This window comes from Phaseolus vulgaris, chromosome 4, assembly GCF_051622355.1.
Source record: "Phaseolus vulgaris cultivar YP4 chromosome 4, ASM5162235v1, whole genome shotgun sequence".
NCBI classification, from domain to species: domain Eukaryota; kingdom Viridiplantae; phylum Streptophyta; class Magnoliopsida; order Fabales; family Fabaceae; genus Phaseolus; species Phaseolus vulgaris.
In genome coordinates this window covers 14,449,548-14,467,086 of record NC_143501.1, presented here as the reverse complement: position 1 = coordinate 14,467,086, position 17,539 = coordinate 14,449,548, and the positions used below count along the sequence as shown (strand labels likewise).

The following is a 17,539-nucleotide window of genomic DNA, read 5'->3' as shown; positions in this document are numbered from 1 at the left end:
GACAATGCTAAATTTGATAGCAAAGCTTGGGTCCGTGTTTCAGATAACTTTCATGTTTTGGCCTTGACAAAAACTATGCTTGAGGCAATCACTGATAGGAAAGATGATAGTGGAAACCTAGAAACGATTCACAAAAAACTGGAAAAAAAATTGTCAGGAAAGAAATTTCTTCTTGTATTAGATGATGTTTGGAACCAAACACGATGCGAACTCCTCTTACCTATGACGCTACTAGAAGTAGAATTCTTGTTACAACACGTGATAAGAAAGTTGCTTCTAACATGCAGTCTAAAGTGCATCGCCTAAAGCAATTGCGAGAGGATCAATGCTAGAAAGGTTTTGCAAAACATGCATCAAAAGATGATAATCTTGAATTGAACGATGAGTTAAAGAAGATTGGTAGAAGGATAGTTAAAGAGTGCAAAGGATTACCTTTAGCTTTGAAAGCAATTGGATGTCTTTTACGCACAAAGTCATCAATTTCAGATTGGAAAGCATATTGGAAAGCAGACATATGGGACTTACCAAAGGAAGAGAGTGAAATTATTTCTACACTATTTCTGAGCTATCACTACCTTCCTTCTCATCTTAAACGGTGTTTTGCTTATTGTGCCTTATTTCCCAAAGATTATGAGTTTGTGAAGGAGAAGTTAATTTTGTTGTGGATGGCCCAAAATTTTCTAGAGTGTCCTCAACAAGTTAGACATCCAAAAGGGGTTTTGTCATGCATGACCTTCTGAATGATCTGACAAAATATGTTTGTGGAAACAATTGTTTCAAGTTGAAATTTGATAAAGGAAAATGTATACCGAAAACAACCTGTCATTTTTCATTTGCATTAGATGATGCAAATGTTTTAATGGTTTTGGGAGTTTAACTGATGCTAAAAGAATGTGTTCATTTATTTCAATTACAGAAATTGGGAGAACTTGCATTGTGTATTATCCTTGGGAGTTCAAGATTTCAATACATGATGTGTTCTCCAAGTTTAAGTTTTTGCATGTTATATCTTTCTATTCTTGTTTGGACCATGTATAGGTCCCAGATTTTATAGGCAATCTTAAACATCTCCAATCGTTAGAACTTTCGAAAACTGGGATACAAAAGCTACGCGACTCAACATGTTTGCTCTATAACTTGTTAATACTCAAGTTGAACTTTTGTGGATATATGAAGGAGCTGTCATCAAATTTGCATAAACTCACCAAATTGAGTTGTCTGGAATTTAAAAATACAAAAGGGACAAAGTTGCCAATGGATTTGGAAGATTTAAAGAATCTTCTAGTACGGAGTACCTTTTTTGTCCATAAAAATAGCGAATTCAGTAATAAACAACTAGGAGGACTCAATCTTATGGAGACCTATCAATTAAGGAGTTGCAGAATATTATGAATTCATCAGAAGCATTAGCCATGGATTTGAAGAATAAAACAAGGTTAAAGTTAAAATGGAATAAAAACCCCATCCCTGATGATCCAAGGAAAGAAAAGGAACTACTTGAGATTCTCCAGCCCTCCAAACACTTGGAGCGTTTGTCAATAAAAAACTACAGAGGTATAGAATTCCCAAGTTGGATAGGCTGTAGTCATCTTTGAAAACCCTCAAAATTAGACGACTTGATGGAATAGTGAGCATTGGTGCTGAATTTTATGGGACCAACTCTTCATTTCCGTCCTTGGAAAGGTTGGAATTCTACAACATGAAGGAATGGGAATGTAAAACTACTTTTCCACGTCTTCAACATCTTTTTGTGGATCAATGTCCCAAGCTGAAAGGTTTGTCACAACAACTTCTTCATTTAAAATTTATTTGCCACTGTGATAAGCTCATCATTAGCGGCATGGACACATCGTCGCTTGAACTCTTGGAAATTGTTTCTTGGAAATTGTTTCATGCCCACTTGTGAATGTTCCCATGACCCATTACAATTTTCTTTGAACAATTGACTATTGATGCTAGCTGCAACTCTTTTACAATCTTTCGGCTAGATTTCTTTCCAAAGATCCGTTTAATTCATCTGAGAAGGTGCCAAAATCTGAGAAGAATTTCACAGGAGAACGCTCATAATCATCTCAAGAAACTAATAATTGATGATTGTCCCCAATTTGAATCATTTCCAAGTGAAGGATTAACTTGGGAATGTTCATTGCTCAACCAGAGTTGTCAGAATCTAGAAGGCGAAGACTGGGGGAAAGATTGATCACTTTCAGAAACTGAGTGCTAAGGTAATAAGATGAAGCACAAGTTCAGAAATAGATGTGGAGCAAATCCCATTTGTCTTCCTCTTCTACAGGTGCTAAATAATTTTCCAAAATATCTTTGTTCCTTTTCAATTACAGTTGCAAATATTTCACTATGTAATCGGCATTTACTAAACGTTCAGAAGTGATGGTAACCTGTTATGCATGTACGTTTCAACCCTATTTCTTCCATAGGTCTTTCAAAGTCTGTTTGTACCATTGGACAATGAAATACAGAGAAAACAAGTACAAGGGTTTGAAATTGTGACTCCTACATGAGAGAGGGAAGTTGAAGCGAAAGGAGTTGTGGAATGTAAATACTTTTAAACTTCCTTTCATAGAAGTTGAAGTTGTATTTATCCTCATGCTGTGTTGGGAGTGACATTGAAGCAGTGAGCATTTTAAATAGCTTTTACTTCTGACATTACCTGAAATGTAGATTAGGTATGTAAAGCTTGTGTAATTGTTGAACTGTAAAAGGGATACACTTGTTTTCTAGTTAAACTTCATGTTGTCCACCAACCTAGCCTAGGTACTTGTCATACTATACCCTGAACAAATGTTTGGAGACATTAGCTACGATTTTTTTTTTCTTTTCTTTGATCATCACATTAAGTTGATCGAAAGGAGGGCTAAGAATGGTAGACATTAGATCCATCACCTAACAACTTTAACTTGAAATTCTTCTTAAAAAAGGGCACATGTATTTGTTAATGGAAGAAGCTTTAGATATTTTACAATATATTTTACCTGTGCCAGCATAAAACAAAACCAATTTATCCTCGTCAACGGATTATTGATTACTTCAGCGAACTAGTTCTGTACTAAAAATTGAAATGAACTGTTAGAGACTTCTAAACTTCATTTTTCTAACTAAACTGTTTTGCTGAACCTCTTCGTGGGTCTTTTTGCTTTCTAAATTTGCTTTTCAAGGAACAAAACAGAACGCACTTTTCTGCAATGCACGCCACTGTTTCAATTAATTTGCTACTTTGAGTTTTTGGAAACTAACAATCAAAGTAAAAAAATTGAAAAAAAGTGATAAAAAGTGATGAATATAGAAAGACAAATAAACTAAATATTATGCAAAATGTACCAAATACTATGTCAGGGAGTGATAATCCAGCATGCTATAGTTATATAAACCAAGACAAATGAACTTTTTCCCGAGCACTTTATGTGCCATTAACCCTCTAGCAGAAACAAAAGCTAGATGAAATTAAAGATTTGAAGCTGTTCTATCCAACTTAAGGTCGGTCGGGATCTGGATGATCAAGGCCTTCTGGAAACGAGAGGGGGATCCTCCTGCGATGACACTCCGACGTTCAAGTCAGTAAGAGCATAAATATAATGTAATGAGTATAATATGAAATAGGAGTTGAGAGTACTCCCTGTGGTGTCTATTAGATGTTTAGTCATGATTATGTCTTAATTGAGTCATTAAGGATGATTAAGTCTGATTGATTGAGATCCCTTGACTTGTGCTCGCTCATAATGTTAGATACACAGGTCGGGAAACGACCCATAAATGACCAAACATCGGGCCAGACCCATGACCCAACAGAAGCCATATATAGAATGTGAATGAAAGAAATTCAAGATCACCATCCATTCCACTTCTTAAGCTTATATATCAGTCCCTTCCTCACACAGAGGATAAAGATGAAGGTGGTGCCAAGAAGGTGGGACAAAGTGCAACTGTTAATTGAATCTATGGGTGGTTCTCAGTGTTGCGTCTGGTTTGAGACTGAATGATTGTGTTGTCAGCATTCACACTTTACACAATCCATATACACATTTGTATACGGTTGGAAGTGTCCCATTTTAATTAATTAATTCTTTCAAATTGTTCAAAATAAATTTCATTGCACTCATGATTTTTTGAAAATCTGCAATAACTGGTATTTAAGAAATCGCTTTTCAATCTTCAGCATATTTGAATAGATTACATCTCATTTTAAGTATCCATTCTCAATCAATTATGATACTTTGGAAAATAAACACACCATCTTGACTAAGGATTTGACACCTACAGCTCCCTCCACCTCTTTCCGGTTCTGCTTTCCTTACGCAACCCCTGCCTTCTACCTTCCTTCTTCCTCTTCTTAACATTCCCATCATTTTGGCTTCTCATCCATAAGAACCTAGACCTGCACACATAACACAGCCAACTTCCCACTCTTTTAACCTTATATACACACGCTCACAAATTAATTGATTTAACAAAGATTTTCATTCTAATCTTCCATAATTGATAATTCAGTCCACAAAACAGAGGTGGCCTATTTATTGAAGCACCCTCCCCGAAGGGTAATTTTTCAGCCATTTAAAAAAGGTTTAGGATCGAAACTTGAATGACTTTCAAGAACCTTGCTCTTGATGCCAACTGTTAGAATTATAGGACTAAACAAGAGAGGGGGTGAATTGTTTTTGAAAGATTTTCACAAGTATTGAAGGTAGAGTGAAAGGCTATGAAGAATTAATCATTGGAAAATCTGTCCAGCCAAATATAAAACTATTTTTAAGCTTGATGCAGAAAATCAACCGGTTGTTTTTACGAAACAGTCGGTTGTTTTTATCAGCACTTTATAAAAACAAAGTTAAAGCAGTTTAAAGAGTGTAAGGATAGAGAGATTCACACAGAATGTTTATACTGGTTCACTCAACACCCTGAGCTACATCCAATCCTCATAAACCATTAAGAATTCACTATGTAATCAACCCTAGATTACAAGCTACACACACTAAGAGTGATGATCTTGAACCCCTCAATAACACACACCACTCCTTGGAAAAAACCACACCAAGAATGTTGATCTTGATCCCTTCAAGAACACACAACACTTCTTGACAACACCAGTACAAAAATACAAGTATCAAGGAAGAAGGGAATAGAATACACCTGATACAATCATAGACTGGATTGAAAGAATACACAACAGTCCTATTCCACTCTTAGTAAAAATCAAAAGCATTAAGCAACCTTGGAAAAACTTATTTTGAAAGTGTTAATTTGAATCCATGATAACCAGGAGCGTATAACCACTTATTTACACTCCAAGCAGTTGTTAAAAACATTTAATGCAAAAGCCAAATCAGTTTTAAAACAAACAAAACAAATTGAATAAGTTAAACTGAATTTTGTTAAGGATTTTCAAAAAACAGTCGGTTGATTTTTCGAAACAACCGGCTGAATTGGTTTGACAGCAAAGTCAACCAAAGTCAAACAGTTTAAAAACCCTTCAAACAAGTTGAGAGATAAACAACCGATTAAAACGAGAAATCAACAGGTTGTTTTTCTGCTTCTCTTTGAAAACACATCATTTTCAAAAGGATTAAAATCAAATAACCTTGAATCAATTCTATGAGTGGATTACAAATTCAAACTACCCAAAACACACCCAGAAACCCATCATCAAAGTCTTTAAGCAATCCACATAGATTTGGAGACATCAAAGCCAATGTTCAACAACATTCACTACAAAAATCGTGTATGTGGTAGCGGTTATTAAAAACTGCCATAATTAGTTGTATAATACCACAACTTCATAAGCGCCATAATGTCCATTCGAAATGTGGCATGTAGAACCTTCATAATTATCCTTTGAAATAAAAACTCTCTCGTGTTTCGTTCCCTCCGTAACCTTCCTCTTTCCTAAAGTTTTTTTTCGTATTCCCCTCTTTCACTCTTCGAAAATATACCTCTTTGAATCTTTTTTTTGTATTCCCCACTAAACCTTAACTTTCCTCAGTCAATGAACCTCTTTCGTAAACCCTCATTGGTCAAGCTTCACATTCCTCTAGCACTGAACCTCTTTCGTAAACCCTAACTCTGATTGCCCCATTCTATAAACCCTTACTCTCACCACCCCATTACATCTCATAAACCCTCACTCACCTTGCCCCATTTTGTATTCCTTGCACCTTGCCCCATTTCGTATTCCTCTTCTCTCACTGCAATCGTTCTCTTCTCACTCACAGTCATTCTCACCGTAGTTGTTCTCACTGCAAAATCATTCTCGTTCTCATTGCAACCCTTTTCACTCTCAATATAACCTTTTACATTCTCACTCTTACTGAAAGCCCTTCATAGTCTCATCGCAAACCCATGTTCTCACTCGCATCGAAAACCCCTCTTCTTACTCTCACTAAGAACCCCTCTTCTCACCCTCATCGCAAACCATCTCACCCCTCTCACTCTTCTTAGTGCAATTTCTGATCGCCATTACCGTCGCTTGTCGCAAGAGGTACGTCGTCGCCAATATGTTTTTGTGTGTAAATATGTTTGTGGAATATGATTTTGATATTGGGTGGAATATATATTTGTTAAATATAGTTTGAGGTATGAGCTTAAATGCATTGAGACCTGTAAATTGAAAAAGATACATAATTTTCTTTTATAAGGTAAAGGTAACTCTTGGAATAACTAAATGGGGAAATTTTTGTAAATTATTCGGTGGATAAGTTAATTTTAACTTTTGAGAGAAACTTATTTCATTTTACTTTCTTAATTTCTTCTCTAGTAAGAGTTTGAAGAATAATTTATCTAAACAACTTACTCCTGCATTTGTTTGTTATTTCTTTAATCATTATAAAAAAATCATGTATAAAGTGGCAGTTTTAATATGGCGGTTATTAATAATTGTCACAAGTTTCCGTATAATACGACATTTTACTAAGCGCCACAATTATTCTTCAGAATGTGTCATTTTGAACTGTCACAATTATCCTTCGGAATAAAAATCTCGTGTTTTCCTTCCTTCCATACACCATTCCTGATTATTCCTAATTTTTTTTAAAACCTCCTTTTGACTCTTAGAAAAAATGAATGCAATTAGTTAACAAACCCTTCCATTGGATTTTAAAATCAAACATGACTCTTCCCTCTCTCTCTGCAAACTCTTCACAAACCCTCCCCTCATGTTCATGAAACTCTCTCCTCACGTTCATAAAACCTTCTATCACGAAACATTCTCGCCTTCACTCACTCTCGTGCACCCTAAACCTAACCCTCACTATCATGCCCTTCCTTGTCCGTCATCGCCGCCATTGTCATCGTTTCTACTGTCCACCATCACCGCCTCCTGCACTATCATTTGTTTAGGTTCGAAATCTACAGTTGGATTTATAATCTACAACATGTGATGCTAAGTTTCAGTGAAGTAAATTGGAGGAAAATTGATCCGGTGAAGAATTGATTCATTTGATCAAAGTAAATCGTGACAAAAGCGAATTTTACAGAGGAACGACACAAAACTATTTCATAACGTGAAGGCTGAATTCATCTTTGTAGTAACAGAGGTAAATGCAACGATCTGAATTCGTTTTTCTTTCTGTAATTAGTGAGACAATACGCATTTGGGAGAAGATAAAATTTTTTCTTTCTTAATATAACTATATACACATTTCGTTTTTCTCCTTCTTGCGTTATGTTTCTCAATTTATGGAACATGGAAGGGAAAAGTGCTTGCACATCTTGGTAATCTGAGAACCTCTTAATTATTTGATTATTTCTTCAGATGAATAATTTAATCATTCTTAACTCTCAGTTTAACTTGTTAAGCACAACGGCAGACTCAGTGAGGTGCCTCTGAATTGTGCATGTTAAGCCTTCTTTTCAAACGGAACCAGACCACTTTTCAATTCAAAGTTCAATTTGACTGATTCTTTTCAAATAATAAATGTAATGTACGTCTTTCAATCAGTTCCTATATTAACTCTTTTTTTATTTTATTTTAAATTTAAGTAATTATAAAATGCAAAATAACCAAAATAAAATAACAAAATGCAATATTAATAGAAGGATAAAATAGAAACAAATTTGTGTACACCAAAAACAGTTATAATGGAGAATCCCCTTTTATACATAGGTATAAATTATTAATATTATTAAATATAAAATAATAATATTAAATATTATTATTAAATATTATCAAATATTATTAATGTTATTAAATATTATTAATGTTATTAAATAATATTAATATTATTATATATCATTAATTGTTCTCGCCGATTGACGACTTTCTCGCCGGTTGACTTGGGTGAAAAGCTCCGCTTTTAGCCTGTCTCCTCTAGATTTCGTTCTGCGTTTTCTCGTTGCACTGGAACGTGGTTCCGTTGGGACAGAGGGGGCTCTACCTGTTGATCACACTTCGACGATCACGTTAGTGAGAGCATAGAAAATATGATAAGTATTCAAAAAGAACATACATTTACCTGGGGTCTCAAGGCGCTTTCATAACTACTCTTATAACAGCTTTCACTCACAATAATATAATCTCAACTGAAAGCATACGTAACAGAAAACATTCTGCCTACGGGCGCCTTTACTCATGGTGCTAACAACAAAAAAGAAATCTTGTGCACATTTATTCTCAGGTGCTCTCTACTCACTTAACAACTTTACGTATGTATTTATTTAACTAACAACCATATATATATATATATATATATATATATATATATTAACGCATACACTTATCTATAGGTTAAAATATATATTTAACTAACAACTTCATATTAATATATGGAAAAACTTATTATTTTAATTATTGTTTATCGAGCTTACCAACAAAACTGGGTCAAACTCATGCCTACATGCCTAGACCGATGTCCCGAGCACTCGAGAACTCCTGTCCAATACACAAGCCCCCCAGGCTCAAGCTCAGCCTGGCTAAGCGAAGAGGTTTTCGAGTGCTTTGGAAACTGACATGACGGTTTCTTAGTGGGTAGGTGTGGCACGGTGCACGAAACATTTCTGAGGTGACGTCTGACCACACTTAATCTAATGCATACACGTGCATCCTAATCGACGATGGGAAAGCATTACCGCTTGGCATTCCTTTACTCGTATAAGCCAATGTTCGAAAACGTATTCTCATTTCACTGTTTCATTTCTTAAAACCTCCAAAACCCTTTCATACCTCTTAGCTTCTTCTCCACACTTCCACTTCCTTTTAATCTCTTATCATAAAAGGTATTCTCTCTTTACCTTTATCCATCATCGAGCATTCATCTTGTCGATTATATTGCCTGAGCTCATCATCGAGCATTCATATTATTATTCATATTGCCTAACCTGGGATTCTTTCTAGATTTATCATTTTCTGCCGCTGATCATTGCTTACTAGCTGATTGTATTGTATGGCTTTAAAATGTGTCCTTATTTAACTCTTAAATTGCTCATACTTCTTGGTATGAACAATGCTTGGTTCTGTTTCGTGTTTGTGCTTATTCTATAAATAATCTACAATGGATTACAAAACCTTGTACCCCTGGGCACCCCGAATCCTTTTAGATGAAACTTCCTCCTATACCTCTCGTGAAAGTGTTGTAGCTTTAAGAAAAAGTGGTTGTCATTTCGGTAAAGAACATGATAGATTTCTAAGAATAACTCCGTGTAGGGAGGATGAGCCAGTATGTTGTGATGAATCCTCGAACCCCGTTGGTCCATTATGTTATTTTTATGTCACTATTTTCAAAAAAGGTCCTTTTGCGCCTCCCGTTATCTATTTTTGAAAAAAAGTTGTTAACCGAGCTAAATGTAGTTGTTGCCTAGCTACACCCGAATAGCTGGGCATTTGTTCGTGCTTTCACCATTCTTTGTTCCCAACTCGGCCTTTCACCGTCTGTGGAAGTTTTTCTTTATTTCTTTAAGGCCAAACAACCATCAGATCGCCAACTATGGGTATCCTTAAATGGTGCCCCTAGGAGAGCTTTGCTCACACTCTTCCAGTCTTCCTATAAGGGTTTCAAGGGCAAATTTTTGAAAATCCGAGCTAACAAAGGAGATCCAATCCTTTTGGATGGGTTTCCTTTGTATTGGACTCCCGAGCCAAGGTTCCAGAGTGCTCGACGCCTGAAAGATTTGCGTCCACCAGATCTAGAAGTGTGCAAATTCTTGTCGAGCTTAGAGGTCATTTTCGACACTTCCTTCCTTCTGAACAAAGTACACTTCTGGGGCTCTGCAGGCTTACACTGGTACTCCTTATTCCCTACCCTTGGTGAGAATTACTTTTTGTTGTTTATAACCATTCACTTGTCTTTATTGCAGAAAGAATGTTGTCCCGCATAAATAAGAAAGAGCTAGAAGTCATGGCAAAGAGGATGAGTGCAACGACCTCCCTGCCCGATGAACCCCTCAAACAAAGCATAGCTTCCGTGATCGTCGCCCCAACTCCAACCGATTAAGATGAGGAGACCACCTCCGGGTTGGTCTTCAAAAGAAAGAGAGTGACCACTCCCACTGTCGAGCACTCCCATTCCGATGGCTGAACTCCCTACCTTGGCGATGCTCACTCTGAAGGCCATCAAGAGATCAACATCGTCCAAGAGTGCGAGGCACGAAGCTTAAGGGGGAAAAGCCTATGGGACCCAAGCTTCGACATCCCCACCCATGACTAACATACTTTCTACCCAACAATGAGAAAGACCGACTCATGGCCCAAGATGAAGCCAACCTTTATATGGACGCTATGAAGCAAATGGGCCAAGCGTTTGCTATGGGGCTCGGCAGGCAGCGGAGAATCAACAGGCCCAAGAGAATTTGGAGCTCCGCAATAAAATCGAACAACTCCAAACTGAGCTGCAAAATTCACGCAACCTACTCCAAGAGGCAAAGTGACTCCAAGCTAAGAAGTCGAGGGTCGGGCTCTTGAGGTCGCACACTTAGTATAAGAAAGGAGCCAACTCTTAGCTGAAAACGAGAAACTAAAGGGAGACTTGACCCGAAAGGATGGGGACCTCGCTGAAGCTACCGAGGCATTTAAAATGGATGTTGCCCAATCCTACCTTGTAGGATTTGAGGCAAATATTACACATGCATCAGGGCTTCACTCCGAGATTCACTATTCCCAACTCGGCCCGGGTAAAACTGTGGTCGATGGTCAATTAAGGGATGAAGAGCTCTAACTTCCAATTGTGTAGAACATGTTAACTCTCTTAACATTTGAACAATGTAGCACTTTACTTTTATCAACACCTTTACCTTATGCATGACGATTGTGAATGTCTTTAGCAATGTATGTCTTATTACTTAACTTAGTATACCTCGATTAGCTTAAGACAATGCATGTTACTTACTTATTAACCTCACCCAGCTTATGCATAAAAATAATTGTAAGTGCAGATAACTCGTCACTTTAGCCAACTCATCTCTACATCTCGAGTGTAAAGTAACCAACATAGCAAGAATTCAATGCACAAACTGAGCATGAGAAATCATGGGGTTCTCAAAGAACTAACCTTTTGGCGAGCCACACACATACCTAGCTACGAAAAGCCCATACTCAATCTCGACTTGCATAGGTATATCTCGCGAACTTTGCCCAGGACCATATATCTTGATCTCACCAAGCTTTGTCTCGCAGAGCGCCTACTCGGCTGATCATCTAATCATTCACTCCCCGAGATAGCCTGACATACCATCCACTAAAATAACTTAGCCATACCATCTGCTTGCAAAGCGCCTATACTCGAGTAGTCGCTCTTACACTGAGTTAGGTTGTCTTACTTTGCCTAAAACCAAACAACTTAACCCATAACAAATTAAATTGCAGAGTGCCCATACTCAGGTAATCGTACTAGGTCGTCTTACCATGTCAAACACCTTGTTTACAATAGTTTTACCCATAGAGTTCCTATACTCGAGTGGTCATATTGACATTGAGGTAGGTCGTCTTACATGCCGCTAACTAATCATTTTTATACGCATACTCAGGTGGTCATACTGACACCAAGCTAGGTCGTTTTACCCTACGCCAAGAATGATTCATTTATCTCTTAGGGTATATAAACTCGAATACTCACTCGTACACCGAGTTAACCCCAATTTATCGTAAACATAATCGGACAATTCCACTGGGCATTACTTAATCATTCCACAGAGTGCTTGAACTCGGGTGATCGTTCTCTCAACGAGCGAGCCCGACTTACCATGCACTTAAACTACTTAGTCACAATACTCATCTGTAGGGCGCTTAGCTCGGGTGATCGCTCGCATACCAAGTTAGGTTGTCTTACCTTGCCTTGAGAAAAACAACTTAGACATAGAAAATTAAACTGCAGAGCGCCTGAACTCGGGTGGTCATACAGATACCGAGCTAGGTAGTCTTACCTAACAACAGAAAATCAATTTACACCTAGGGCGCCTACTCAGATAATCTTACCAATGTTAGGATCGATGGCTTGAATAAGAGGGGGTGAATTGTTTATAAAAGGTTTTCACAAATATTTTCCTTAGAATGAATCTTTAACAATCAACTCAGAAGAGCCATTCAGAAAACCAATCAAATAGTCAAACAGAAACTGGTATCAGAAATTCAATCGGTTAAAATGACGATTTAACCGGTTGTTTATGATAGCAGAAAATACAAACAGTTATGGAGAGAAGAGATAGAGAGATTTACACACAAGTTTATACTGATTCACTCAATCCTACAGCTACATCCAGTCCTCAGTCAAACCACTGAGTATTTCACTATGTAACCAATCATAGATTACAAACACACACCACAAAGAGGTGACTTTGAATCCCACAAACAACAAACACCTCAAGCCAGAATCACACTGACTTTACAGGATTTTGTTAGAAAAGATGGCTTTAAACTAGAGGGGGGGGGGGGAATAGTTTGAAAGGGTTTTCGCAAACTTTTCAAAAACTAGAATGAATTTATCTTAGAAACCAATTGATTCAGCAATTCAGTTAGCCAAAATAGCAAGCAAAAGTTGTAGTACCAGAAAAACAATCGGTTGTTTATACCAGCAAACAACAAATAAACTGAATTTAAAGAGTTAGAGATAGAGAGATTGTACACAGTTGTTTATACTGGTTCACTCCAAACCAGAGCTACATCCAGTCTTCTCAGAAACCTTGAGGATATCCACTAAGCAACCACACCTTGATCACTTACACAACAACCAAGAGAATGGCCTTGAACACCTCAAGAAACACACTCTCCTTGGCCAACACTAAGATTGTTGATCTTGAACACCTCAAGAACACACAGCCAATCTCAGCAAACACAGAAACGAAATTGTTCAACAGAGTACAAAGATTACACTTGTTACAGATGAATATCTGAAATCAATACAAGTAGAATCCTATTCCAGCACCTTGATCAATCACAAACTCTTAGCAATTTCAGCTCTTTGAAAAACTCTTTAGAAAAAATTTCAAAAGATTTCTCTATTCTCAAATCTGTTTTTCTTAATATATTCAAAGATGTAGTTTGTTATCAAATCTTAATAAACTCTTAAATTGCATTAAAAGATTGGTCAAAGCATTTAATGACTGAAGCGTATACAGTTAAAGCATTTAAAGCTCAGTCAAACACAAAACAGTTTTTCTGTTATGATTCCAAAACAAACAATCGGTTGTTTCCTCGAATCAATCGGTTGTTTTGGTACTTAACAGTTTCAACCTTTCAAAAACAGTTTTCAATCTTTCTCAAAACACCTAAGTATAAACAATCGGTTGTTTCGACAAAACAATCGGTTGTTTCAACTTAGTTTGAAAAACATTTTACTTTCATAAAGATTGAGATGCTAATTGCTTGAGATTTAATCAAAGGGTGGATTACAACATATAAACTACCCTAGAACAAAGCTTAAACCAGCACAGCAACATCAAGCAGAGCAGAGGCTTCAACATCCTTCAAAGGATTTGGATTCTTCAAAACATTGAACACCACTTGGTTCAACAATCTCCCCCTATTTGATGAAGACAAATCCCTGATGCTTGTGTTGTACCTGATTAAATCTGAAGCAGTTCCTGCAATAGAACTTTGAGCAATACATTGAACTTCTGATATTCTGTTAGCATACAGATAAACAGTTTAAATCTGAAAACATCTAATATCAGAGATATATTACATATTCCAAACTGTTTTATCAACTGAAAAACAGAAACTTAAAACAAACTAGAAACACAGCATATATCTCCCCCTATTTGTCTTCACAAATAGACAAAGATAATAGATAAAACAAGATATTGTTTTCATTACATCAGAATAAAACAGCAACAGCAGAAGGAAAGAAATTTTAAAACCAGAAAAGAACAACCAAAAACAATCGATTGTTTCGATGACCAATCGGTTGTTTTTCCTTCATTCTTCTTCATCAGCAAACTGAAGATCAAAGATTTGATTCTGGACAGCTTCAATCTGTTCATCCAGAGTCATAAACCTTGCATCCATGTTGTCAAACCTGGTGTCAATCCTTTGAAAATTACTAACACAAAGATCATGGAGGCTTCTTTGATTTTCAGCAAAGCTATCAAGCCTATTCACCATGAGTCTTTCAAAAGACGACATGGTTGGCATTCTTTCTCCTTGATGTCCATCAGCAACACTAGGTCCTGCATCTTGAAAATTTTCAGTTGGATCTTCAAGTTGAACATCCATATCAGCAGGTTCATCTTGTTCATGATTAGCAGCACCACTAGATGAGGCACCATGATCACCATCCTTGCTTATCCATTTTCCACCTACTTTTGTAAAGCCCATCTTGCTGAGTGATCCATTGTTCAACTCTTGAGTTGACTTGACCAGCTCAGAAGTTTCATCTTCAAGATTAACTTCAAAAAAGAGTAGAAACTTAGATATTAAAACAGCATAGGGATAATGATAATCACCTAACCTCATGGCTTTTTGCATGTGTTCTTTGATTATATGAATCCAATTGATCTTGATTTTCTTGGTGATGCAGAAGATATAAACCAGATCTTCTTCAGTTAGCACAGAGTGATTACTCCCCCTTGGAGTTAGAATCCAAGTTACAATGAGAGCAAGCAACCTCTCATCAAGCTTCAAACCTCCAACTGAGCATGTACTAACTTGAGTATGTTGATTCTTCAAGCAACTTTTGTAGAACTGGATTTTATTAAAATCCTCCACCACACCAAGATTTCCCTTGTTGATTCTCAACCAGAAAACTTAAGTCCAGCAACAGCAGTCCAAACTTCATGAGTTATCTCCATTTCCACACCTTTCACATGAGAAACTAGATTGTTTCCCTCAAACTTCAAGTTTGTGTAGAACACCCTTACCAAATCTGGATAAATGTTTCCCTTCATCTCTAGGAACTTTCTGAGAGATTGATCCTTGAGCAGCCTTCTTACATTATCAAGATTTTGACTTTTCAGCCAATTAAAGCATACAACCTTGGGGTTGTTTATCTTCTTGATATTTTTCTCGTATCTATACTTCTCAATGAGATCATTGTCTCCATAAAACCAGCCTTCCAGCCTTCCTCCAGACCTTACAACCCTGGTTTTGACTCTCTTGGAGGTGGGAGGGATTGATTCCATGACAGCAGAGACGAAAAAAGAGGAGAGCACACTTCACAGATTTTTGCAAGAGATGGTGCAAGAGATATTGCAAGAGATGTTGCAATTGGTTGTTCTTGTGGAAGAGATCTGCACCTGATTTTATAGCAGTAAGAGAATCAATTTGAATTTAATTTCATTCAATTGTTACCTAATTTTCAGAGAGAGAGGACTTGACTCTGTTCTGCACAGAAAATGTCAGAAAAAGCTGAAAATCACATGGTCTTCACATGTGATCTTTGACTAGTCATTAAGGCTCTTGAATTTCCAAGATTTTGGAATATATTCCTTTTTTACTTTTGTAACTTCTTTCTGATCATAATCAGCTTTCAACACAGATCATTTGACCAAGATTCTCTCTTTTAAATTGATCTGCAACGGATAGAAATTCAAAATAGCAATTAAATCAATTTCTTCATAGTGCTGTCAGTCTCAAAACAATCGGTTGTTTCGAAGAAACAATCGGTTGTTTTTCTGCAGCAGTTAAAAACTTGATTTTGAAATTTTAACCATAAGCAAAAGCAGTTTAAAAACAGATGACATTGATTAAAAGAAAATTTATCACAAGAAAGAACTTTGAAACAGAAATTGAGAACAAATAAAGGAAAGTCTTATCCTTATGTTGATTCTTCAATGAGCCAATTGCTTGTTGATCAAGAAAACTCCTTTTCACTGTTTAGATCTTTTGCATAGCATTGATTCAGCTTCAATGACTGCCTTTTTCTTCAACAGCTTGATCAGATGGCTCAGTTCTTCTTTTCCTCTTTATTTTTCCTGCATAAACAATTTCAAGTAGCAAGATTTGGTCCCCTTACAAATTTGGGTCCGTTTGACTTTTCTTTGCAGTTAGAAACATCACATCCCTTAGGAATCCATTTCATAAAACCTTTAGGAACATAATATTTTCTAATTTTACAGAATCTAAAAGAGTGGCCTTTCTTCATGCAGTAAAAGCATGTAACAACCGGTTGTTTCGTCTTAACAATCGGTTGTTTTTCAGATTTTCTTAAAAAACTTTTTGAAAACCTATCTTGCTTGTTCTGTGGGTTGAAGTCTAAACCAGCCTTTCCAAAAACACAGCTTTGAGATGCCAAGACATTCTCAAAGTTTGATTTCCCCTTTGAAAGCTTGTCCACAGTTTCAACAAGATAGTGAACCTTTTTCTCAAGATTTTCACAATTTGTGCAAATGAGAGTATCACACTTGCAAGAGGCATTTTTGAAATGATTTTCCAATTTTTCAAAATCACTTTTTGCTTTTCTCAAATCCTCTTCAAGTGATTTAACTTTCTTTTCAAGCCCACTGTTAAGATCTTTCAATCGGTTGTTTGAAAGAACCAATCTATTAGCTTCATCATGTGTTTCTTGAAAAGCTTCAAGCAATTCACTATAATTTTGTTCATTTAAGGAAGCACATGAACTTACCTCACTTGAGCTGCAAGATTCATCATCATTTTCAGCTACCAAACATATGTTTGCTTTTTCATCTTCACTTGATGATGACACCTCATTTTCATCCCAAGCTATGTAGGCTCTTTTTGTCTTGCCTTTCTTCTCCTTGTAACTAGTCTTTTTCTCTTTGCTCTTGTTAGGACAATCTGCCTTTATATGACCTTGCTCACCACAACCAAAACAAGTATAGTTATTTGAATTAAATTCATTGGGTTTCTTGTTTCCATACCTATCCTTGTTGTTGTCTTTCTTGCGGTTTCTCTTTAGGAATTTGCTGAACTTTCTTGACAGCAAGCTAAGATTTTCCTCATCACTTGAATTTTGCTTTCCCTTGTGCTTGGATGCTTTCAAGGCTATGCTTCTTGTGTGCTTATCTTCACTCTCTTGAACATTGAGTCTATTAATCTCTAGCTCATGTTCCCTAAGCTTTCCAAACAAAGAAGCAACACTTAATGATGTTAGATCTTTAGATTCGGAAATAGCAGTTACCTTTGGTTGCCATGCTCTATCAAGACATTTCA

The 17,539-nt window shown here is 36.7% G+C and overlaps 1 long non-coding RNA gene across 1 annotated transcript; it reads left to right on the top strand.

Annotated features, from left to right (window-relative positions):
• Positions 1-1,239: 1,239 nt before the first annotated feature.
• Positions 1,240-2,744, top strand: LOC137836431 (uncharacterized). Its single transcript, XR_011085267.2, has 2 exons — positions 1,240-2,293; positions 2,436-2,744. It is a non-coding gene; the product is annotated as an uncharacterized LOC137836431 (long non-coding RNA).
• The last annotated feature ends 14,795 nt before the right edge of the window (positions 2,745-17,539 follow it).